Source organism: Melospiza melodia, chromosome 3, assembly GCF_035770615.1.
Source record: "Melospiza melodia melodia isolate bMelMel2 chromosome 3, bMelMel2.pri, whole genome shotgun sequence".
In the NCBI taxonomy this organism is placed as follows: domain Eukaryota; kingdom Metazoa; phylum Chordata; class Aves; order Passeriformes; family Passerellidae; genus Melospiza; species Melospiza melodia.
Window position 1 is genome coordinate 9,355,493 of NC_086196.1, and position 25,802 is coordinate 9,381,294.

At 40.8% G+C, this 25,802-nt stretch overlaps 1 protein-coding gene across 17 annotated transcripts in view; it reads right to left on the bottom strand.

Moving 5' to 3' along the window:
• MYT1L (myelin transcription factor 1 like) overlaps positions 1-25,802 on the bottom strand; it is a 307,327-nt gene that overhangs the window by 277,508 nt on the left and 4,017 nt on the right. For 3 of the 17 annotated variants that reach the window (XM_063150789.1, XM_063150782.1, XM_063150788.1), the window contains exon 1: positions 22,266-22,641. The exons of 2 other annotated variants lie outside the window; for them this stretch is intronic. The gene's annotated coding sequence lies outside the window, so the exon portion shown is untranslated. Of the gene's footprint in view, positions 1-22,265; positions 22,644-22,862; positions 22,883-25,802 lie in introns of those variants that run through there. 12 more of the 17 variants (XM_063150777.1, XM_063150779.1, XM_063150785.1 and 9 more) reach the window with 8 other exon arrangements.

Consider the following 25,802-nt stretch of genomic DNA (forward strand, 5'->3'; position numbering starts at 1 on the left):
ATATATATATATATACACACCATAAAGAAGGGTAACCAGGTCCTGACCAGAAATACTTAGAAACATACTAATTTCATATCAGTGTATCTTAAAAGCGACCCAAGAGCAAGGTACACCATTTTGGCTACAGGATATCTAATATAAAGTATCTGTTAATATGTTAAAAGTTCTCTTGTGAATTTTGTCATGTCAAGAAATTGTCATCCAAATTAAATCACCATGAAAACATAATGTTTTTTTCTTTAGTCTATAGATAATTATCAATTGATAATTTTATCACTACTCTATCTACAATCCTCCAACTTCAATGTAGATATCAAAGATGACAGAAGATGCTTGAAAAAGTCTTTGATTATTAACTATTACAACATCTTGAAAAATTACAGGTTTAAAATCTACATAGTCATATGAATGAAAAAGTTGCTTTGGAATAAGAAGTTAACTCTACCCACTTTAATTGCACAAAAGTAACATTTTATTTTATGACAATTAAAAATTAAGACAATTCTTTCCCTTTTGAAAAGGATGTCCTCAGTGAAGTAGCTTAGGTACCCAGATTAACCTCATAGTTGTCCAAGCAATTAAGAAAACATTTATGAATGATGTGTGCTTCTTACAGAAACCATCCTTCATTGGCAGTTGACCTGTTGGGATACTTCTCTGAAAACACCGAGTAATATGGAAAAGAAAGAGACTTTTTTCTCCAATGCAAAGTTATTTTGATGTAGAATTATGAGAACCAGGTTCAGATTTACCCAATGGAGAAGAAAGGAACTGGAAAAATAAGTGGCCTGTAGTTTCCCAATCACAGCTTCCTGGAGTTCTGCATGTGCCCCTGCCCATGAACTGCATTGCAAGCTAAATGGTTACATCACCCACCTGCTCACACACATCAGCATTCATACTCATGTTTATCACTTAAAAAGAATAGGGAAAAAAAAAACCAAGACCTTGAAAGACCTCAATATTTGAGTAGTACACTAGTTGGCATCTCCTACTACTAACAAATCTTCAGTTCTTCCAAGGAAGACAAAGTTTGATGCATTCAGATGGATAGCTGAGAAGAGTAAACAGCCCCAAATCAGTCTCCAGAACATCACCACATAGCTGACAAGAGGCTACAGAAATTAGCAAAACTCACTGCAGCACTCAAAACAAAAATGCACCACAAATCTAGACTTGTGTATTTATATTAATCCAAGTATGAACAGACCATGTGAAAAAATAAGCACAACGTGAACTGAAGGTGACCCAGCAAAAAAGGACCTGGGTTGCTCGTTGACCACAGCTGAACATGAGCCAGCAAGTGCCCAGGTGACCAAGAAGGCCAATGGCATCTTGGCCCAAATCAGCAATAGTGTGGCCAGCTGATCAGGGCAGGGATTGTCCCCCTGTACTCGGCACTGCTGAGGCTGCTGCTCAAGTTCTGTGTCGAGTTCTGGGCCTCACAACTCAGGTAGAATATTGAGGTGCTGGAGCAAGGCCGGAAAATGGAAATGGAGCTGGTGGAGGGTCTAGAGCACAAGTCCTATGAGTGGCTGAGGGAGCTGGGATTACATAGCCTGGAGGAGGCTCAGGGGTGACCGTACGGCTCTTTGCAACTGCCGGAAAGGAGATTGTAAGCCAGCAACATGTAGCAGGACAAGAGGAAATGGCCTCAAGCTATAACAGGGCACATTTAGGTTGGACAATAGGGATAAATTCTTCCCAGAAAGGGTGATTAGACATTGGAATGGGCTGAGCAGGGAGGTGGTGGAGTCACTGCACCTGGACGTGTTTAAGGACAGCCTTGACAGAGCACTTTGTGCCAGGGTCTAGTTAACTTGGTAGTGCTAAGTCACATGCTGGACTCAATGATCTCAAAGGTCTTTTCCAAACTAACTGATTCTCTGATTCTGTGAATTCTGAGTTATTAAATTCAATGCAACCATTTATCCAGTGGACAGCCATTAGATACCCATAAAACATCCACTTCATAGTATTTGCACTTTTGGTAGAACATGACAACTCAGAAGAACCAGGTGAAAATACTCAGCTGGAACTTGTTAGGCTCAAAGCATAAAATATGGAGGATCTATGTTGTGTACTACAGAGGAGACGAGACTTAGGACATCACAATATTCTTCTTGATTTAAGATCTCTAAACCGCAGGAAATGGTTGGAGACTTGTGGATAATTTCTACTTCATGAGTAAAGAATGCAGGTGAAGATCCACACTTTGAATTGAGCCCTCCCAGAAACAAAGCTCAGAGATGGAATATTCTTTGGTTAATCAGCCATAACCTTTCCTCCTCCCCTTGAAAATGGGGAAACTTGTTTTCCAAGTTACTGTTATCAGATGGGTATTGCTAGGGGATAACAATGAACAAAGCATAGATTTTACTATCCCACAAGAATGAAGAATTAATCTTTTTGGCTGAGTGACAGTCTTGGAGATAATTAAAGGGATTCTATCACCATCAGACAGTACAAAAACACAGCTTTTATATACAATGAAAGAAGGGAACCGATGACACAGGAAGAGACTTTGTAAGACAACTGAGGCCAGCAGCCTCTCACTACAGGACTGCCAAATTCCACCCAATGCAGGATTATACTGAATAAAATATTAATTGTGCCTATTGTGGCCTCCTTCCAAGTCTAATAGCCTTTACTGGGCCGTTGGTGCAAAACACACAAGAACAGGAATCCCCAGATACATACTAGAAAGCTTGACTCAAAGAAGGCTGTTGTGGACGATGTTCTTGCCCGCTCTACCTGAGACTCAAGGGAAGATTTCTCTGAGAATAAAGGTCTGTGCAAAGTTTTGGACTATGGACTTCCCAAAGTAGTCCTATCACTAGCACTGCTTTCAGATACAAAATTGCTTTGCATTCAGAGCTGCCCTTTGCTACCAGAGCTCACTGTTACCTCCCTCTTAGAACTTTTTTTAAACAAGCTTTATTTCAGCATGTCTGAGGACAGCAGACTTTATACTGAGGTGCAAGAACATGTTCTTGCAGGCTCTGAAATCTATGTGGTGCAGGGTTTAATGGATTGGTACTTCACCTCTAAGCATTTGGTCCCTGCCCCGTTTAGGATAAAAGGCATAGCTAAATGTAAAGAGATTACTTATAGTCCTTGGCTTTATCTCTGTCACAGAAGCCCTACTCAGCTTGCAGCAAAATTATAGCTGCTATTCAACAGTGGCATATTAGGGGAACTGCCTTGCCAGCACTACAGTGCATGAGCAGTAATGGTTGAGAGATTGCACACTCCCACCTGCACTATACTTAGTTCTAGCCAACACTAATCATTTCCAAGACACATCTACTAACGTGCATTTCCTCTCACAATACTGACTAATGGTGAAAATCAATACAGCAAACTGATAGGATACATGACTTGGATATACCTGTTTCACATAATGGGAGCATTTACCTTTAAACAATTTGTGACCTATAAAATGTTCACTGCGATTAATGATTAATTAATTACAAAAGTGCAGACATTTGTTCCAATTACAGTTATCCTTACTGTTGTACTAAAACATTGGGCTTGCTGGTATGGGCTTCCTTGTTTTTTTTCTTTTTTTTTTTTTTTAATGGTAGCCAAAGAAGTAATTCACTGCTTAAAGCCAGTTTCTCTTCTGGAGCCCTTTCTCTCACATTTTCTGTGCCCCTTGACCTCAGACATCTGTCACAGCAACACTTCTGCTCAAAGCAGGGGAGAAGGTGAATGGTTTCATCAGAAGCAGATGCCAAAATGCTCCTTGCGTGGGCTGGGACAGAGTGATCATCACTCTCAGCTGCAGTACAACCTGACTGCTGCTCTGGAATATTCTCCAACCCCAAGAGGTCCCAGGACAGTGCACTGCTGATTCTGATGATTGGTTTGTCTCCCACACTGCAGAAGGTGCTGATGAGAAGTCAATCACACCAGTCTGAAGGGCCACATTTTGCCCTGCAATCTTTATCCAGTAACAGCTATTGCATTCTATAGGGCAAAAAGACGACCTATTTTTTAATAGCTTCACATCGTCTTTTCTTCAGATCTTCTCTGTTTTTCAACAGGCAACATTGCATAATGGAAACACAACTGTTTTTTGCAAATGGTAGTTTTGAGAAAAAAAATAGATACATGGAAAATAATAATGTATTTCCATCAGATCTCTGAGAAAGATCTATAGGTCTCAGAAGTCTTCCCAATAGCCAGTGGCCACAGACTGAGACACAAAGAACCAAAAATGGAATTACAGGCATCTTTAGGCCACCCTGTAAAATGGAAAAATTTAAATACCATCAGAAAAAGAAAGGAAGAGGAGAATATTGGCAAGGGAGGATATGGAAGAAAGAATGTGGAAGAAATACGGCATATGCAAGGAAAAATGTCTAACAAGGTCTGTACATTTGTCTTGTGTATTAAATATTTTCTTCTGTATCTCAGAGCATTATTAAAGCATTGAAAAATGAATTTATTTCTGTAAGCATTCTAGATCCATTAAATAAACATCATTCTAATTCCTACAAATTTTGGAAGCCCTCTTTATTTTACTTACCAAAATTTATAGATGACAATGGGAGTCCTCCCACTGTGTTCAACACTCTTTGGATCTTAAACCAATGCTGCAGAAGCTGAACTTCCCCAATGCTCCTAATGTGAACTGGTGAGCATGTTCTTTTCAAAGTAATCATCACCAATGGATCAGTAAAATGTTCAAAAGATGCTGGACTCGGGTGATGAAATCCTGGTAGAATTAAAGTCAATAGCAAAAGTGCCTGTGACTTTCAGAGTTTTACCTAGAGTATCTGTCCAGGTCATACCTGCCACATTTCTGAAGCCAGAAGCAGTTGAAGAGCACCAGAAGCAGAGGTGAGTGCTCTGGGAGGCACAGTCTGCACGTCTGAGTGAGGGAACCAGTCACTGGTGAGCATTTGTACCAACCAGTAACATGCATACACTTCTCTTCTTTAATGAAATTAAAATATTTATACAGGAAGACGCAAATACCTGTTACTCTGGAACAAAAATGCATGGATTTCCTTTTCCTGCACTGCTACCCATCAACAGCTGCAGTCTTAAAATCACAATCAGCCTCCTGAAATCCTCAAAATGCAAAAAAAAATTGCATAACTGGGGCAAAAACTTATGCAGCATTTACATATGCAGATGACAGCAATTTGATTGTCTGAGGCAAATGTTTTGGCCCAATTTTTACACAGAATTGCTTACAGTGAGCTTAACAACACTATGCAGGAAAGTTCTAGTCACCAACAGGCTGCTATGCTAAACCCCCCATGTAAACAGGCACACTGATCTGCTATCAGAGTTTGGACACAGAATCCATTATCTCAGGTAACAATTACTTCACTTGGTCTGAGCTCTGTCTGCCTGTTGCAGAAATCCCTCTTTCTTTCACATATTCAAAAGGCTCAATTACCATCCTATCTTCTGTTTCTCCTCATCACTTCAAACATCTTCCCTACTGGTACACAGGGTCATTCTTTAACAGTTTGCCAGTCTCCTTGGACACGTACAGTGGAGGCCCAACTAATAATCAAACCAGGCCAGCAGGGAACAAGCTTTGCCACTCATGCAAGCACATACAGGTCCTGAGAAACCTTTCCCTTTTGAATACTTAAATACCCATTGCAAATATTGGATATAAAAAAAATTGTCATCTGTTGCAGCAATTAAAAGAACCAGCCTGCCTAAAGATGAATCCCCAAAATCTCAGTTTCAGCCTACATCCCTCGAGTGCAAACTAGGAAAGAGGACTTTACTTACCATATTTGAGGAGCCTCCTCCTAAGTCTTAAGTTGGCTGATGCCCTAAGCACTACCAAAACACAAATATTAAACTACCAATAGATCGCAATGACTGTAAGTAACTCTAACATCCCATGGCAATTGACTCGGGGGAACCACTGCACCACGCTTGCAATTCCCAGGCTTTCAGACCACAGCTGCTTCCTCGTCAAAGAGACTGTTTCATTTCTGAATCAAAGAAGAGCTTTGGTTTTTGAGGATTTGTCTATTTACTAAATATACTAGCTGGAGTAATCAAGTAATCGAAGATGGTTATCCTTCTCTCTAAAATTTCTATTATGATAGTCCTAGATTATCACAGCTACTGTGATGCACCTAATTCTGCCAGATGTGTAAAAATTTGCTTATATTTTTATTAGAATGTGACTTGCAGTTTTCTCCCACAAAACTTCCCACAAAGCAAACTGCAACTTTGCTTTCCTAAGAGACTGACTCAAGTCAAAGCTTAAGTTAATCAGAGATAAGACTTTTTTCACTTTGCACCTTGATAAATTCCTTGCCACAAAGTTCCACAGGGCTGTGACCAGATCATTACTAGTATCTGCAGTAGCTAGCTAGTCTCCACCTGCTCCATGTTCACAGAAAGAGAGGATCAGCCTCATTCAAGAGCCTCATTCAACAAATCCTTTATTTTCACTTTTTTGCATTGCTTTTTTTTTTTTTTTTAATTGCTCACATTTTCTTTTGCAGTTCTGCAGTCACAGGAAACAGGGCCACCAGAAAAAGGCCACCTAGCTCACTTCTCTGTCCCAAAAAAAGATCAAATATATGAGATTGTACTACCTCATTACTAGAAGGCTTTTTTCTGCTTTATAAATAAAACCTTTTTTATCCTGCCACTTATCTACAAAACTGAGTAACTACATAGTCTTTCCTAGGGTATAAGAAACAAACAGTGTCACTCATTCCAAGAATGAATAACAACCTGCAACAAGTTGTAGCTTGCAACTACAGAGACCGACATATTGGTATACTTTAATTTCAAAAATATTTTTAGAAAAATCACATATTCAGTAATTTTATAATTAACTAACACTTCTGTGGAATTTTCAGCTTGCCACAGAGATCCACACCCATACATTACATAAATCAGAGATGATTATGGCTGAAATTGTCTGGAATGATGAAAGTACACCGAGTCTTCAGTACATGGAACGCTGTACATCAAAAAGATGTCCTGGAATAGCTTATCTTCAGCAACCCCCAGCACAGGATCACTCACATACTTGCATTTGAGGCAAATGGGAATTGTACCTACAATTATAAGAGGTTTTTTTACCTTACCAAGAGCTGGTAAGGGGCTGGACTTCCTCTTGAACACACTGTTGTAAAGCACAACTGATGATGATGCAAAGTTCAGCTGGATGGCATCAGTATACAAGACAACTATACATATCTATAACCATACACACACCAATCTCCAGAGGTTTTGGCTATGTCATTACTGATACAGACAGCACAAAGAATAAGTTGTTTCCTTTAAAACACTGCCCCAAAATTATTTGACTCTCAAATCCATGGTGAGAGACACAGTAAAAATTGCATTTCCCACAAGTTAGCCAAGTAAGTTAACACCATGTTCTTCACCCACAGCTGACCTTGACTCACAGTGAAACAGCAGTCTTGTCTCTACAGGATTTCTAACATGCATATGTTATTCTTGCTATCAGTCCAAATTGTGCAACTGAACACCTTGTGCTAAGTGCTGTAAAGACACAGAAGAAAAAGATGGTCCCTGCAGAAAAAGCACATCTGCTTTGTCAGTCATAAAGCCTTAAAATACAGCTTCAAGCAATTCCACATTTCACTATCCCCTATGACTCCATCTTTCTCTCCACTTGACATTGTTGAGAACAATCTTATTTTCTGCAAAACAGATGTCATGGCATGTGCGACGTGAAAAAATATCTAAACCTTAAAGGTGAGTGATGATTCCATAAACTGCTAAATCATGTCAAACCTCAGAGTATTTTAAGGTTAGAAATGTGCCTGAAAGCCTGCTTAGAAAGTAGAGCTTTTAGTGACAGAAGCTCTCTCTTTAAAAGGACCTCCCAAATTCTGACTTTTAATTTGAACTATAAATTACGGGGGGGTTGTATTTAATTAAAATTTGTAGCTCTAGTCTGTGTCCATACCTGACATTCTGCTAGGCTTGCAGTCCTTTCCAGGTTATTCAAGTTATTCTTGATAATAGAATAAAAGATAATAGAATCCAGCAGTTGAATACTTTCAAAACAGCCAGTAAAATCACTGGACAGACTGTATTTACATTAGTACTGCAAAGAGAGAAGTTTGATCCTTAACATCTTAACGGTGTCCAAGATGGGCCAAGCCTGCCTTTCCAAAACAAAATGAACCCACCTGTGCCCTATGCACAGAAAAAGACATGGATTCTTGGTTTTCTCCATTTTATTTTTGTATCAAGGCATCTCAGTGTCATCTCTGACTCACAAATCCAAGAATGCTTAGGGTCAACACTGGCTAGCATAAAAACAAGCAGGAAACATAGCAGCATAATGCTGAGTTGTGGAAACCCAAAAATTACTAGCTTTCATTATTCCACAGTGTCAATATTCATGTTAAAGCAAATGTATTCCTTAACACAAAATAGAGATTTATTAAGCAACCAAAAAATCTGAAAGGACCCACTTCCATCGTGTTTCTAAGCTATGTTTAATGAAGTGCATGACTATCTGTTTTGTCCAGCTTCTCTTGACATTATTTTTTTCTAACTTCTGACTTTAATTTATGTGAACTTAAAATGGGAGGAGCTATTTGGCCAACCATGGTATCTCCCCATTGGTGTTGAACTGGTTCCTGCTGCATCTTTTCAAACTTGCAACAGAAATGTGTATCTATGATTAAAAACAGAATTTCCTCTCCCAAATGGTTTTTCAGAACAGAGGAAGTAGGTAGAGGAATTTTTAAAGACATTTTCCAGATACAATGGCCTTCAGCTTGCATATTCCTCCCACCCTTCTGACCTGCACAGATGTTGTGGATTCCCTTCCACCACCTGATCCAACAGAAGAGTCAGCTCTTGGCTCTAGGGATGTTTCTATTCCCACCGACATGTGGAGTTACCAGAGATAAAATTACCTGTACATGGCAATATCAGGTGAACTCATTAAAAAAAAAAAATTAAAAATCTATATATGTATACAGCAGCACACTCTATCATCACATTTAAACAGAGTTAGACAACCTGACTTTACATACACCATTTTCTCACATCTCTCATGTCCCTCCACAATATTTGTGTGCCATTCTGTAGACTGAACGTTGGACATTATTATGGCTATATCCTGATTTCAATGCCCTTGAGAAGAAGTTTGTACTGGACTTTCAGATATCCTTTTCAACATGATTTTTCTACAAACCTGTAAATAATACACAATATGGTCTCTAGGGCAAAATGAGCTCTTGGATGAGCATTACCTGCAAGGACTAGCACAAATATAATTTTCTTTTTGTCATCAAATAAAGCACTTTTACCTCTATACTTCTTTAATTCTTAGATCAGCATACACTGTTTTAACATTTCATTAAGGCATGTCAGGTACAAATGTTTCATGTCACTTGATCATAACATGCTATCTCAAGCACTTAATAATCAATCTGCTCTCAAAAAAGCCTATTTGCAAAACACACAACAGGAGGGAAACATGAATTATGCTTATTTAACCAAGTGGATTGCTATCAGCCTCATAAAATTTCACTTTTTTTTTTTTAAATTCAGTTAAAAAAAAAAAAAAAAAAAAACAAAAAACAACAACAACAACAACTGAGGATCATCTCAACCACTTTGCCCTTTCCACAGCCATCCCAGCCCAAAGTCAGGGATTAATACCAGCTCAGGTATATTTGCACACCATGCACCCATACTGACCATTTTTATGGAGACATACTTTTACTGGCTTATTGGCAAACAAGGAGATGACAGAAAGAAACTCACCAAATGGAATGAGAAAGGAACCACATCCCTTCACCCAGCTCAGCAGGAAAAGGCGAGTCAAGACTCATCTAACATCTTTACTCCTGTTTGCTCTTTTTCAAATTACTTCTCAGGTGGTACAATCAAACTGAAATCCTTTCAAGCAGTAGTGCCTGTCATAGATTTGAAAAAGAACACCATGCTCTTTGCCACCATCAAGGAGATGCTGTTCTTACTTTACCTCCTCACCTTCTTTTCCATGTTGGCCCAGAGAAATGTGTTTTTATAAAAAGTCACTAAAATTAGTGAGTAGCCTGGCTTAGAAATGCTAGTGTTAACATTTGCAGGTCCGCTCTCAAGCCACACTGTCAATTTGCTAAGTGTCTTTTGTATTAAAAGAGATGCAATGGTTAAACTAACACCCTCCTGGAAACTATGCCAAGGCACATGGAAAATGAGGTGACTGGAGGTAGCCAACACCGCTTAATTGAAGGCAAATCACGCCTGACAAATTTGGTGGCCTTCTGTGAAGGGGTGACAGTGCAGGTGGCTGAAGGAAGAATGACTGATGTCATCTACCTGACTTGTGCAAAGCCTGTGACAGCGTCCTGCACAACATCCACATCTCTGAACTGGAAAGACATGGACTTGATGGATGGACCACTCAGTGGAAAGAAATTAACTGAATGGTCACACTTAAAAAGCTGCAGCCAACAGCTCAATATCCAAATGGAAACCAGTGACAAGTAATGTCCCTCAGGATCTGGTACTGGCATCAACAAACATCTTCGTTGGTGACACAGATTGTAGGATTGAGCGCACCCTCAGCAAATTTGCCAACATCACCAAGCTGTGTGGCACAGTCAACACGCTGGAGGGAAGGAATGCCACCCAGAAGGACCTGGTCAGACTTGAGGTGGGCCTGTGAAGTTCAACAAGACCAAGTACAATGTCCTGCACCTGGGCTGGGGCAATCCCAAGCACAAATACAGACTGGGAAGAGAAAGAATTGAGAGCAGCTCTGAGGTGAAAAATTTGGGGTTGCTGGTGGATGGAAAGCTGGACATAAGCCTAAAAGCCAACGACCTCCTGGGCTGCATCAAAAGCAGCATGACCAGCAGATCAAGGGAGATGACCACATCAGTCTCAGGAGACCCCCACCTGGAGCACGGCATTCAGCTCTGGGGTCCCCAGCATAAGAAGGACATAGAGTGACAGGCACGAGTCCAGATGAGGGCCATGAAGACAACTGGAGGGCTGGAGAACTTCTCCTATGAAGACAGGCTGAGAGAGTTGGGGTTGCTCTGCCTTAAAGCCCCTTCTAGTACCTGAAGAGCGCCTACGAGAGAGCTGGACAGGGACTTTATACAAGGGACAGGAAAAGGGGGAATGGCTTCAAACTGAAAAAGAGTAGGTTTAGATTAGATATGATGAAGAAATTCTTCACTGTGAGGGTGGTGAGGCACCAGAAGAGGTTGTGCAGAGAAGCTGTAGATTCCAAATCCCTGGAAGCATTCAAGACCAGGCTGGTTGGGGTTTTGAGCAACCTGGTCTAGTGGAAAGTGTCCCTGCCGATGGCAGAGGGGTTGGAGCTAGATGGTCTTTAAGGTCCCTTCCAACCCAAGCCACTACACAATTCTCTTAAGATCTAAAAAAGCACAAAAAGAAAAAAGGATCAGGATAACGGTGTACTGCAAAGCAGTTTATAGCTAATTTATATGCAAAGCTAATTGTAATTCAGATAAGCATATCACAAGATAGAAGAAGTTGCACAATGTTACACAAGCAATGAGGTGTATCCAAATCTATTTTTTGTATCTCTGCCATACAGTGACAAAGTAGGAATCTCTACAACCATAAATGATCTTCAAGTGACTACAGCTCTTTTGTTGAAAACAATTTTTTAACCACATAGACCAAAATGTACATGTCTAATGTTCAAAGAATCCCCTTCTTCTTGTGTCTTCTAACCAGAGACATGAGATTTTCAGGCAGTACCTGCTGAGTGCTTGGAAAAACAAGCCTCTTACACAAAATTGAGGAATGCACAGATCTCAGTACCACTGGACTAAACAAACTTGTATAAGACACTACCACATAAATCCTTGAAATTTCAGCTCCAGAAATTTTTTGTCATACAAGGCTAATGGATTAATTCTCACTAATTTAAAACAGGATCTTTGGCAAAGCAAATAGTAAAGTCATGTGAGTCAAACCAGATCCTCAGATTTAAAGAAAAGAATTTTGAACTTAATTGTAGTTTATTTCATAACATAAAAGAAGAAAGTATTAAAAAACTAATTTCTAATAGAAAATCAAACTGTCTCATTTGAAAGGAGAAATATTGTCATGTTTTTCCATTCCTGCCCTACTTCAGAAAACAGACATCTTCTTTTCTAAAGCAGGCGATTCCTCCCAATGTTTCCAGCATGATTAATATATAACGTAACTGGTTCTCAAGATTTGCAACAATGCATTCGAACTTATCTACTATCTTCTGTGATGAATAAAAAAGTTTATGTACTTACAGCAAATTGTATATTTATCATTTGCATTCAGGTTTGGTTTTTTTTTAATTCTGTGAGTAGAATCCCTGTGCATACTTTAAGGCAGTTTCAAGGAAAATGAAGAAAAAGAGGCTGGTTGTATTTCAAAGACTATTTTATAGTCAGGATCTTATCACAAATGATTATGAATGTATCAATTACACATTTCTTAGTAAAGAGAAAGGTTGATTAATGCTGATATCCTATGCCTTTCAATTTGATACTGTTTTGATCATTAGTGTTACAGGCTACTTGTAAACAGGGGCAGCAACATGCCTCCAGAGAGGACTGAAAAATACTTCTTGGCTTATGTCACGGGTGTGATACCTCTTGGGGAATGTTGTTTTCAAGCTTACCATAACCAAGGTACTGGCTGATGAAGGGACAATTTAGAGCAATAAATGCCAAGATCAAATTTAATATTCAGAAGTTTGGGCAAAACAATAAAGAAATCAAGAATTCAATTTATGAAGCATGGGTTAATAATTCTATCTTAAATGGAATTGCTTTGAAAGCCATACTGGAAAAGTAAGTTAACAGCTGAAAAACCTAGAAATTAACACAGAAGGCTTTCCTCCCTGCAAGAAATTCTCAATTACTTCAGTGGAACGGGATTAGGCCATTGGCTCTGTAAATGTAGCCATGCAAATCTATTGTCTCCTTGTACTAATATAGATGTCTGGCAATTTCTTTTTGCTGTTACCATGGTTCTAAATATTCTCACGTTTCAGCAGAAAAATAACATTTAAGTGTATGACTGAACACTGGGACATTTTTTGGACATTTAAGGGTTACATTTAACAATGAGGTCAAAATTTCTATACTTTAAAAACATTAAACTATGATCTGAAATCTGTAATTCTCGTATAGGAAGATTCAGAATGTGTATTAATTAAAAAAATATCAAGAAAGCTACTGATTTTGCTTTCTAAGTTTTTAGCCCGAAATTTTCGGTTCCTATTCATCCATTGGCTAGTAAAAATGAGCAACAGGTGGAATCTCCCAACTTACTTGCATCCTTACGTCAAAATACTACAGATGAGTAAGAAAAAGCCCCATTTCTCCCACAGCAAATACTTTTAAGCTCCATTTCATAATAGATATATTTTCCAGTAAGCAGCTGGGCCACTGAGCAGCTCTTGGGAATACAGGTTCTGTGGAACTCAAGAATCATATGGACCGCAGATTACCTCAAGTTGGAAGGAACTCTTAAGGATGGAGTCCAAATCCCTACTCCTTGCAGGACTACGCAAGAGTAAATCATAAGCCTAAGAGTGTCATCCATATGTTCCTTGAACTCCATACAGGGAGTCAGGAAGCTCCACAGAAATAAGACACCATTAGACAGGAGAATTTTGGAATTCAGGATAGTTTATGCAATTTTCAGACAATCTGGAAGGAAATGCTTAACACTGTGAGACCCCAGAACTCTGCTTAAGGAATTTCAAGGAGTTGAAACTCAGCTTCCCCCAGTTCCTGGCTTTTTTGTGGGTTTTTTTTTGAGAGCCCTGGTTCTTTCTTAATTTCCCATATTAATGTTTCCAATACTCAAATCTATAGTACCATTACAAACATATGGAACAAATCAGTGGAGTTCTCATGTCTTTTCATATTTTAGTACCTGTTTTCCCTGCATGTTCAGCGTTTCACTTTTATCAGATTTTTAAAAATATATACAAAATCGAGGAAAAGTAGAAGATGGAGGCAGAAAATAAAATTTGCTATGAAGCAGGAGCACTCCACAACTGATTTAAACACACCAAGACTCATGATGCAAATCTCGCATCATCAATAGCAGATGCAAAGCTTTTAGATACATGACACTGTAATTTCACTTCTAAATTTTGCACCAAGTTTATTTCAACCTATCAATGGAAATGCCTCAAAATCAGAAGCATTTATACACTAAGAAATTAGTGGCGTGGTGGCTCTGGGAATCTGCAAACCCTGACTGTTTAGTTGTGGTTAGCAACTTGGCGCTGACAAATCTTATGTATTGAAAAAAAGGTGTCAATTTGTATATATATTGTACATAAAGGTGCAACTGTGACTCTTGTAAAGTACACAAAAAGCAAGCAAATTAGGTAGTGAGATATCCCATTCACACTTCTCTTAACTTCTGAGTACATGAACACAAGTGAGACTTTTGAGTGGTCACAAGATGTGGCTCACTAACCTCTATTAAATTATGAAATCTGTGTAGAGCTCACATTTTTAGGAATCCTCTTGCAATATTGCAATGCAAGGACAGTTTTCTAGACCAAAATATTTATAAAGATAGCTACTTCATAAACTGTAATTCTCAAAAAGCTGCTTTATCTTTTCTTCCCTAGTTCCTGAAGTGATTCACCCGGCATCTGGAAACAAATATACACGTATTACTCAGTGGCTTCTGATGTATATTTGCAAAATTAAAAACACCTTTAAAACCAAAAAGGAAGATGCTTTCACTAAGGGTAGAAATACTTATGATTCTGAATACAGAAGACCAATTATAGGAGTCAATCTGAATATAATTCCTGGAAGCCTCAGAAGCATACTCTGATATGTGTTATTGGCAGTACTGCTTTGAATCTGATTGTTCTGCTCTTTGAGTAAGCAGCACTTATGACTGCTAAAAAAAAAATGAATTTCAAGTTAACCACATTTTACTGAATTTGGCAAGAAGCATGGGCATAGGAAAAGGATGTTCCATGTCAGTTTTTCAAACAGAACACATCCATCACAGTTTTTGCAAAATAAAAATTTATTAACTATATCAAATAACATATAAAACAACAAATAAAAAGTGCAGAGTGCATGAGTCATTAACACATGTGCAATCTTGTCATATGCCCGTATTTTCCACTGGAGTTGGCTGGAATTAACACTGTGGCAATCTGTGCTGGCTCTTGGGCAGGTAGGAGGTAAAGGAAGAAGGTATATGGGATGAGACCTGCTTTGCAGGGCAGTCTGTGAAACACAGTGACTGCTGCAGTGAAATGGCTGGGTGTTTTATCCCATACTGCGTTGCAGGGCCTGCATTTGCTAAATCAGGATGCTCAGCCTTCAAGGTAAACTACTCAAGTGTGCCTTTTCTCCAGCATGTTGTGTCGCAAAGGCCAAACAGACCTATGGAAAATATCTACCTTCTCTTTCTTTTCTTTCTTCTAAACATCATCTGCTTCTTCTCAGGCAAGGTCACTGATAAGCAACAACAAAACAAAAAAGGCATAGTTAGATTGGACAGGTCATAGATAAAAATCTCCATCCTTTTCCCACTTTTTTTTTTCCTCATAAGATATGAAATGGATCAGCCTCACTGAGGGCAGTTCAGAAAGTCTGTCATTGATGGCTACTTTAAATTTAGCACCTTTTCAAGACCTTGGATACAGAGGGTGGACTACCACAGGTACCAGTTGCAGAAACATGGCAGTAAGTGACTGAACAGACAGCAATCTGCTCAGAAAGGGCAGAGACCCCTGAGAAAGTTCTTCAGAGCAGCTGGAGTTCACCCAGACACCTTACCAGCCTTTCTGCTATGAGCACTTCTCCAGAGCTGATAAAAGTGAGGCACTAGCACACTGTAAAAGGAGATGTAAAAGAGGCCTTCCTCATTCTCAGCATTTAAAGAATACTTGCTGAAAAATGCTGACAGTGTCCGGAAGATAAAAGGGGATGTTCATGCAAAGATCAACCTAAAAATCCATGAATGGAAATAGATAGCTGCTATTGTTTAATTCAGTGAGCAGCTTCTCTGAGCCAACATCAAAATGGCTCTGTTCCCTGAAATAAAAATTTTAAAAAATGTTGCACTGGGCTTACTCTCAGAAAGCAAGGGGCTGCATGTATGAAGGTTCCACTACATGTATACATTTTATTCACAGAAAACACAGTTTTAGCAAACAATTACAAGTCTACTTTTAAGAGTCTTGTTTCCCATCTGTTCTAATGGCATACTAAGGTGTCAGTTTCATTGCCATTGTTTTTGCCCCTGCACGCAAAGAACTGATATTTAGTCACAGAAATTCCACATGCCCACATATATTTATCTATATTTAGCACACATTTATGAATACTGGGTGTGGTGTATTTTATCTTTTGGTTTTGTTTTTACTTAAAATTGACAGTGCATATAGGAGTGTTAAAATAAACTGGCTATTTGAAAGGCATTTTCTTTGTTTCCTGTCCCTTTGTAATCAGACACTACGCTAAGAGAGCGATGAAAGAGCTAAAGGGAAAGAATAAGTTCCTAGAGCTGGGAAAAAAACAGAACAAACTAGCAGAAGTAGCATATAAAAATAAACTTACCTGAGCTTTTTTGTCTTTCCAGCTGGTCCTTGGATTCATGACTTCCCTCCATGTACATCTCTTGACTCCTCTGTGTAATCCTTCTTAACAAGTTTGTTGTCCATATCCACTTCTCAGGTTCTTTTCCTTCTCTTTTTCAAAATCATATGTCCAAGGGTCACAGAATTCTGATTTTTCTTAGTGTCCAAACTCTGTATGTTGGCTAACAGAACCTCAGTTTTTCCACCAGCAGTTTCCTTTCAATTGAATGTTTGATTCTTTTTCCCTGATGTGACATTGTTACTCATTCCTCTCATCACAACCTTTCCATCTTACACATGCAATGTCCAAAAACCACCTTGGTTCTTGTGAGAATGCTGCAGCCTGGCCTGGGCACACTAACCCTGAGGACTGAAGTATGCTATTTTCCTGGAATATGGAGGGCCAGTAACTCCACACACAGTAAAGACCTTAGCTCAAGTAGATCCAAACATGCAGAGTATTTTAAAAGGTTGAGAAAAACACTTATTCATCACTGGAAGTGATAAGATCTGGATTTTGATGACAACTGGAGTTTGAGACTGGGTGCAGGTTGATCACAGCCAAACGAACAGTGGATTGTGAAATTCTTGAAGAGCAGTAAATCTGTTTCTCTTAGTAAATACATAACATATCAACTGTACAGGCATCTTACCACTGCTGGAACAGACATCTTTTTCTATGTGTGAGGGTATTTTAACTTGACCTGTGTAAACTCTGGGTGTTTCCTAGCAAGACCCGGAATGGACTTTGTGCTTGTACATGCTGAAAAAACACAAGCATTACTTTTTAGTGTCAACTCCCAGCCCAAGGAATCTGTTTTTCTGGATTTTTAATTCAAACCATGCAGCTTAACCAAGACACTGCTGAAACATAATTCTGAATTCATAATAATTTGTGCTAGACATACCAAGAGTATTATAAAGATACAAAGAAAGTATCTGTAGTACACCTCATCATTTTCTATGACATAAGTTCTTCTATGACATAAGTTCTTTCTATGACATGAGTTCTTCCTAAATATGCACATTCTTCTCTCCCCCCCTTCACTCTCTGATTTAGTCTCAAAAGTGCGGAACTTAATATCCAGCAAAACCAGAACAGATGATTTGGGATACAAGCATCATAAAGTCACCCCAGGACAGCCCCTAAAAAATCTTGAGTATTTGTTCATAGGATATGACAGCCACAATGTATGCAAACAACTAATATATGTTTTAACTATGTTATAAAGATAGTTTCATATTCAAACATGGCCTTTTCCTCTTCGAACGACAGAAGAATTGCTAGTATCTCTGAAAATATTACCAAAACAAATCACTAGTGCTGAAAACTAATACACAGAATTCAACAGTCCTGAGGTAGGAGATGAGAAATAAAAGGATGAGCCACTGATTTACAGTATCACAAGAGGCCTGGGAAACCCCTTTCAGTAGTAGTCCTAATGTGAGAGAATGCCCTGCTGCAGCACTGAAGAAATGCCAGAACATCTACTCCCTACAGTTTATCCTCAAAACAAACCTTGGAGATCTTTAGAGATCTTCTCTTTCTGCATTTTGACTATTTTATTTGAACTGAGGAACTGTTCAGAAAGTGACAAAGATGGACTAGGTTAAATGCTGTAACATGTTACTTATTCACACTACATTAGGCAGAGGAACACTAAAATTAGGCATAAAAATTTTATTCCCTTGGTAATATCCTCCAGTATTGGCTAGAGACAGGAGGAAAAACGGGGATTTCCCTTGGAAAAATAAAGCAAGCTGTTGATATGAAATATAAACATTGCAGTATTACATCTGCAATAGTATCACTATTTCTATTTGAGGGGACGGGACATGAGGGAGACAACATCACCAGAAAGCCTGGAAAAAAGGAGCCATTCAGTGAGCAGTCTGAAGTCTTTTTGGAATGGTAACTGTACTCTCCATTATGTTCTGCCAATAAACAATATTATTAATAAAAAATCTTGAGAGAGTGAGGAGATGTCCCCTTTTGATTTTACTGGAGCCACATGAGAAATATGTTTGGCCTGCCATCCTATAAAATACTATTACAAGCCTGTTCCAAAGCTCCTCACTGCTCTCTTTTCTTTGGGGTCAGAAGCAGGATCATGCAAAGTAGGAACAAAACAGCAGCCTTTTTAAAACCCCTCATAAAAATATTTTTTTCTTAAATTGCTGCTTTGCCCTAATTCACTTTATTACTGCACCAAGCAAGGCACTGAACTTGCCAGATTCAGACTAAACCAGCTAAAGCCATACCAAGTGAACATGCATTTGCTGTATACTATGCCCTTTGTAACCAACTTCCTGATAAAAAATGCCAAGAAGACATGAGGTATGAGAAATGCAGACCTTAAATACTTCACAAAATAACAGACCCCAGTACTGGTTTGGTTGGAAATCTGTGACCTTACAGATGTTTATGTGTTTGCTTGGTGCAAAACTATAATCAATTTGGCTATGACAGACCTTCAAGAAACATAAAATTTATCCTGAAGAAAACTGTTTTCTCAAACCAACTGCCCAGATGCATTAGGCAGGTGGGAGTTTCAGCAAACCAAAGGGTCTACTGGCAGACACAACATTGATTTCCTATTGTTTACAACCTACCAGACAGTTCTATACTGACCTGATTTGATGGTTCTCTCTGGGGCACCCTGCAGCCCTGGCTATTTCCACCACCAAGCTGGCCAGCTTCCTTACTTGGCGACTGTGTTCCACATCTGCAGCTTCAGTGCAAACATGCTGAACCAGTATATACACACTGAGAATCTGATCCGAGATCGGATTTTAAATCCGATCTAATAATAATGTTTACTGTTTTCATGACTAGAAGTATGATCCCTTTAAGGGATCAAAAATTCTATTGTGATTTTTGTCTGTCTCCACATTCAACTCCCTCTCCCCACACAAGATGTTTCCCCTTCATTTCAGTTTCACTACAATTTGCTGCTTTTTCTTCTATGGCTGAAATAGACAGAGTGATTCTAATCAATGCAAAATACTGTGAAGGATTCTAAAGAGATAATCTTTGTCAACAAGCTACAAAAGCTTTGATTTCTTTTCTCCTTGTGACTTTTTAATCTAGGATATGTGGAGAAGACAATGCTATTTGGTCTGCACCCATTTTTACTCCATAGAAATCTGGCTGCACTTCTGTTTAAAACACCACTGATAATCTTATTAGCATTTCTCATTATTCCTATTATGAGAAAGAAAAGGTCAGTAAGTAATCCACAGCCATAAAGTTTTCTGGTACTATACTATCAGGAACTTCACATCTTTACTGAAAGTTGATCATCATGATGCAAACATTTACCAAGCTCAGACAAAGTGATATTAAACTCAGTATTTCCATGAGGATATTCAGTGCTGCATACCTATTTAATATCAAAGTACTTTTCCACCCCTGACTCTCTCAAAAAAACAATGACTGTTCTCAAAGTTGATCAAGAAATGATTCTAACACAGACAACTTTGTTTTATAAATGTGCTTGGCAATGCACTTAGAAATACCCATGCTAATTTCCCATGGAAATGCTAATGTATGGGAATTATATTTTTATTTTTTTAGGGTCCATATTAAAGCCTGACCAGCACAGACCAGTTTTCAAAACAGTTTCTTTTCTGCCATTCATATAGCAAAGTTTCTATGCCTTGCTAATAGTCTGCCGCATATGTGTAGCATGTATGTGTATATAATCAAAATATTCCTTTGCATATCTTACTCATCTCCTCAACACAAAAATTAAACAAAATAGAAGAGAACAAGAAAAACAGAAACCCTCAAAAATAGTCCTTAACAAATCTGGAGAAATCATATATCTCTGATTATATTGAAGTAGCTCCTCTTCTTTCTTAATTGTCTTTGTCTCCAAACACACAGTTGCTCAATTTTATAATATGTAACATCCAAGACTGTAGAGTAAAACAACAAAGTCATACTATGAACCAAGAACTACTACAATAAAACGGATGCCCTTTTTGAAAATGTGGGCATATAACTGGGTATTTGAATCTAAAACAAAGAAACCGCTGCAAATATTTGGCATTTAACTATTGCCCTTGTTGGTGAAAATGGGGGGGAAAAGGTGGGGGGGAAGGGGGAGGAAGAACATTCACTCTCCAGAAAGTTCAAGCTGTAAAATACGTACAAAATTGAATCTACTATTCAGATCAGATTAAAATATACCTAATTCTACATTTACGCATTGCAATAATTTACTCTTCTCTTTGTTTCACTTGATAAATCAATGTAGTTTTTAGAAAAATACAGTTACTTAGAAAGATCCTGGTTTTTACATAGTCTTGCATCACTCTGTATTTCTAATGTTCAAAGTGTTGTGTTGCCATCTTAATTGTTTTTAAATGTGTCATATTGCAAACAAGTATAAATATATAGTTATCAGGTGACACTACAGCAACCAAGTTTAACCTTATCATTCCAAACTAAATCAACCTTAATAAATCATATGGGGTACCTGCAAATTGCCCAGCAAGGGTTAACTGTTTGTTCCAATATTGGGGGGGCTTTTTTGTTAGGAGAGTGACATGACAAAGACTTCTATTTGTTTGGAAATTTTTCAAAATAAACTATCACCCTGAAAAGAAATGGCAATTAAAAAAACAAAAAAGAAAGGGAAAGAAAGGTAAAAACTAAACATCATTTGGAACTGTAGCTGTTGTTCTCCCCAGCAATATACTTAAAGGTAACAAAACCCCCACACCACTCAAATTACAGCAAATAATCTATTAAACTGTTCTACAATAGTCACAAGAACTATGTAAAGACAATTACCAGATAATAATTTCTACTTAACCACAACCTTAAATGCAGTTTCAAAATTAGGTCAGTTAAAATGAAAATCACCATTTTTAAGGAGGTTAGGAATCATTAGAATTGAATAAAAATATTCCTAAATGACTACACAAAAAAAAAGCAAACATAACTAAATGTTCAAGTACTCCATATTTTATACACAGCATCAGAATTATATAAGAAATGCCTATCAATGGATGCTCTGTTCAAGAAGTGGAATTCCAGTCTGACTCAGTATTATTATGTGACAAAAAAAAAATCTAATTCACAGATAGCTTGTTTTTTTTCTTTTTTCTTCTCTCAAAAAAGAAGCCTTTATAAGGACACATATGTAGCACAGATACATAGAGCTGAGAGAATCACTAGCAATTTGTCAATCTGCAACTTGGGCTTTAGCATAACTGTCGAGTTTGTGTTAAATAAGCATTTTTTTTCCCTTTCAACCAAGAAAATGCATACCACACCAATCAAAACTAATCACAGCAGGGCTTTCATTGAAACAGTAGTTGCTAATTTTACAGGTCTGCCCACATTGTTCTAGAAAATAGGAAGCAGAAATCTGACATTTCCAACAGTCATTATTAAAACAACAATCGCTGAGAGCTCGATCCTGTTCTCACTGGAAGCAATGTCAAACTCCCCGTTGACTTCAGGGAGAGCAGGATCGGGCCCCGAGATGCTCAGCCTCCTCCAGCTCTATGCACAGGAGTATGTGTTGAGGAGCTGGGGGGGAAGAAGTACAAGCTATTCCTTTGTTAACTGCCCAAAGAGTTGAACTTTCCATCACTTTGTCAACAACAGCGAAGTGCCCTGCAAGCAACAACGGTGATAAAAGAACATATTTACCTTGAAAGAACAGGAAAGGGAAAGCCGCAGAATTGCAAAACAAAGTAGTCCAAAGGAATTATCTATGCATGCAGTCCAAACGTGCACCTTCAAGTAGGCCACAGTCTGTCAAGCAGTCGTCTCAGCACCAGCCACCCTGCCTTCCATCTTACGAGATTCACCCAGAAAACTGACAAACCTGCTCCACGACAACAAAACTCTCCTAATGCTTTTGAACGCCCACCATTTGTTCTCCATTCATCCAATCAACTTTCCACTGCACATCTTCTCCTGCGACTGAGGCTCAGAGGCAGGATCCCTTCTCATCTGTATGCTAATTATTTTGCCACATGGACAAAAGTAATAATGCTTTCAGACAGGAAACCAACGGGCCTGAAGTCGAAGGCAGAAATTAATAAGTTTCCACCACTGAAGGCTGAGAAGGTGGGCATGCGTGCAGCTCTGTGGCTGATGGATCAGCTGTAACCTCCATTTAAGAGCAGCAGAGAGGCGACGGGCTGGAGGAAGCCTAGGCAGCGTAGCATGCATCAAGCCCTAGTTCCCCTAGAGACCACATTACTGCAGCAGAACAGCATCCGTAGCAGATTGCTGACTTACCCCGCCTGAGCCCGCATCCTTTAAGCAGCGCGGCGCGCATCCATCCCGCCGGCCCCGCGGCGCGGTGCAGTGCCCGGCGCGGCCGCGCAGGCCCGGCCCCCGCGGCGCGGCGGGAGGCGGGCAGGGCTGGGGCCGCGCACCCCGGCCGGGCTCCCCGGCGGCGGGGGGCGCCGCGCCGGCGCTGTGTTCCACCCAATGGAGGGGAACGCCGAAACGCCGCAGCCGCCCGGGAGGGGAGACCGCTAAAAATACTCCCCTGCCGCTGTGCTGGCGTATAATGGTGTCTCCGATAGAGAACTCCCCCCCCACCTTCCCCCCGCAAAAAAAGAAAAAGAAGTCCCAACAAATAGGTTTCTAAATGGATATTGTAAAGAAAATAATGATCGAAACCATCGTTTTTTTTCTGCTGGAGTACCTCACCAGGGTTTCTAGTTAATTCTGCTGAAGCTTTGCTTATATTACCTGTTCACACCATTTTCTCCCCTTTGAAACAAAAGAAATTAACTATTTACAGAAGAAAAGATTAGCAACCCTACACCATTAGCTACTTGCGCAGCTCAACTTTATGTGATCAAGAGCCCAAACAGAAACCAGGGCTCATACGCATAAAGGGCCAGCTTTGCATGTACAAACCCTTAGCAGCGTTTCCCCAGCCATTTGACGTGGCTTCTGTGGCTCTCGCTGCCTGCGCTTAGCCAGGGACCGCTTTACTGAACGTGTCACAAAGACAATGACTGCGAACAGGCACCTCGCCGCCTTCCACGGCGGTGCAGAGGCTTTTCTCTGGCGGTCACCCGCCCGCGGGCAGCGTCCCTAAAGGGCTCGCCCCCAGGCTGCCGGATGTCCCTGCGACGGGAGCGGCTTGACAGCGGGGAGTCGCTTCGTTTAAACCCGTCCCCGAAATGTCATTTCGGTAGCAGCGTGACAGGCTGTGATCTTTACGCGGAGGCGGCGGCTCCCCCCTGCCTTGGCACGACTCCGCACGCCCCCGCGGGCTCAGCCCTGCCGTGTCCCGGCCCCTGCCCCGGGCACCGCCGCGCCTCCTGCCGGGTCCCGCCCGCCCCGCGCGTCCATGCCCGCAGGCAGGCTGTTCCGCACGGGAAGGACCCTGGCTAGCGCACGCATACAGCCCACACGCCCTCCCTATACACACGCGCGCCTGCCGGCGTCGTTGCCCTCCTCGTTGCCATTGTGCTGCTGCAGCCCCCTCCTCCCCGCACCCCTCCCTCCCTTCTTCCCTCCCTCCCCCCTCCCTCCCTGCCGCGGCTCGCCCTGCTCCGCGGTGCTCGGTGCGGGCAGCCCCGCGGCTGGCAGGGCACCGCGGGCAGCCCCTGCCGGCCGCGACAGAAGCGGGGGGGTCTGACCCAAAAGTCAGGAGGAACACCCTCCTCAAGCTTGCCCTGGGAGGTAATCCCTCCCGAGCCCGCTCTGCCTGACGTGTGAGCAGCAGACATGTCGGTCGCTGTAGAGGCTGCCATTCCCTCCCCACCCAGCCTTGCCGGGCAGCGCTCTGCGCTCGGAAGGGAAGGCGAGGCTCCGCGTACCAGCCCTTGGCGCCCCGAGCCGCCAGAGCAGCTCCACGGCCGCACTCCGATGGCAGGAGAGAGGCTTAGGGGAGTGGGGGGAAGTTTTTCACAGGGATTCAGGGGGAAAGCCAGCCTGCTGGGGCAGGGACTAACAATAGCAGAGTCCTCACGACATCCACGCTTTTGGTGGAAAACGCAGTGTTTCCCTGAGAAGGCAAAGGAAAAAAAAGGGACTTACGTGTCTCTTCCCCCGCCCCCCCCCCCCCCCCCACGCCATCTCCACCTCGCTCGTGGTTTGGGGTTTTTGTTTGGGTTTCTTTTCCTTATTTTTCCTCTGTCATCTCTGATTACATCTCCCTGCACTCGCGGGGCTCCCCCGAGACCGAGGCGCGGAGCCCTCGGGAGCGGCCGGGCCGCAGGTGCGGCCGCGGAGCGCGGAGGGCACCGCGCAGGGCGGGGGCGGGAGGGGGGAGCCGCTCTGCCGGGAGAAAAGCCTCCCCGGTGCGGGGAGGGAGATCTACCATGTTTGTGTCGTAGCAAGGGCATGTCAGTTTGGGTTTTTTCCACACAAATCAACGCAGCCTGAGAAGCACACGTGCGCACGTGGTGATTAAAGGGCCCCCCTGTAAGTGTATAAGGTATCTACATCCCTACAGATGAATCTCAGCATTTTCTAACGTCAGGTTTACATGCAGAACCTTTGGATAATGGTATTTGCATTTGAAAAATCAAGTTGTCTCCCTCTGTTAGAGCTAGCTTCCGTATGTTAGATCCTAGCTAGGATCTAAAAGGATAGTGAAGGCAACTATGTGGTACATGTATCACGGCAGGTGTGGTCAAACTTTTGGAAGGTGATTTCTATGGAAAAAAACCCTCATCATCTTGTCCAGCCTTTGTAGTGGGACAAAGAAAAGAGCCACTGCTTCGCCCACTGAAGGCAAAAAGAGTATTTTCTCTAATCAGGACAAAATGTACATAAATCTTGTACTGGTGAGTGTTAAGGGGGGTGGGGGAGGCCACTGCATAAATTAGAAGCATTTCCAAAAAAAAAGAAAAACAGTCTGGAAAGAAATTTGGGAGACTCGTTATTCATTGGCCTAATTATCCTCCATAAGATACTAGGGAATGGGTTTAATGGTGTGGGTTGGATTCTCCCTCCCCCAGCCTGTGTCTCGTCAGTGTGCATTATCCATGGGGAAAGGGAGATGCAGGTCATGTTTAAGCAGCATTAATGAGAGCACAGTATTTTTCCTGCAGGTTAAGTTGGCCAGGTTAGCAAACTTCAGGTAAAATATGCTTGAAAACCTTCAGTTTCTTTTACTTTTTTGCTAGTTGCAGTTTCTAGTGAGTCTTGAAACATTAGACAAACACAGAAAACAGAATTCAAGCATCAGACCCACTACTGTCAATAAGG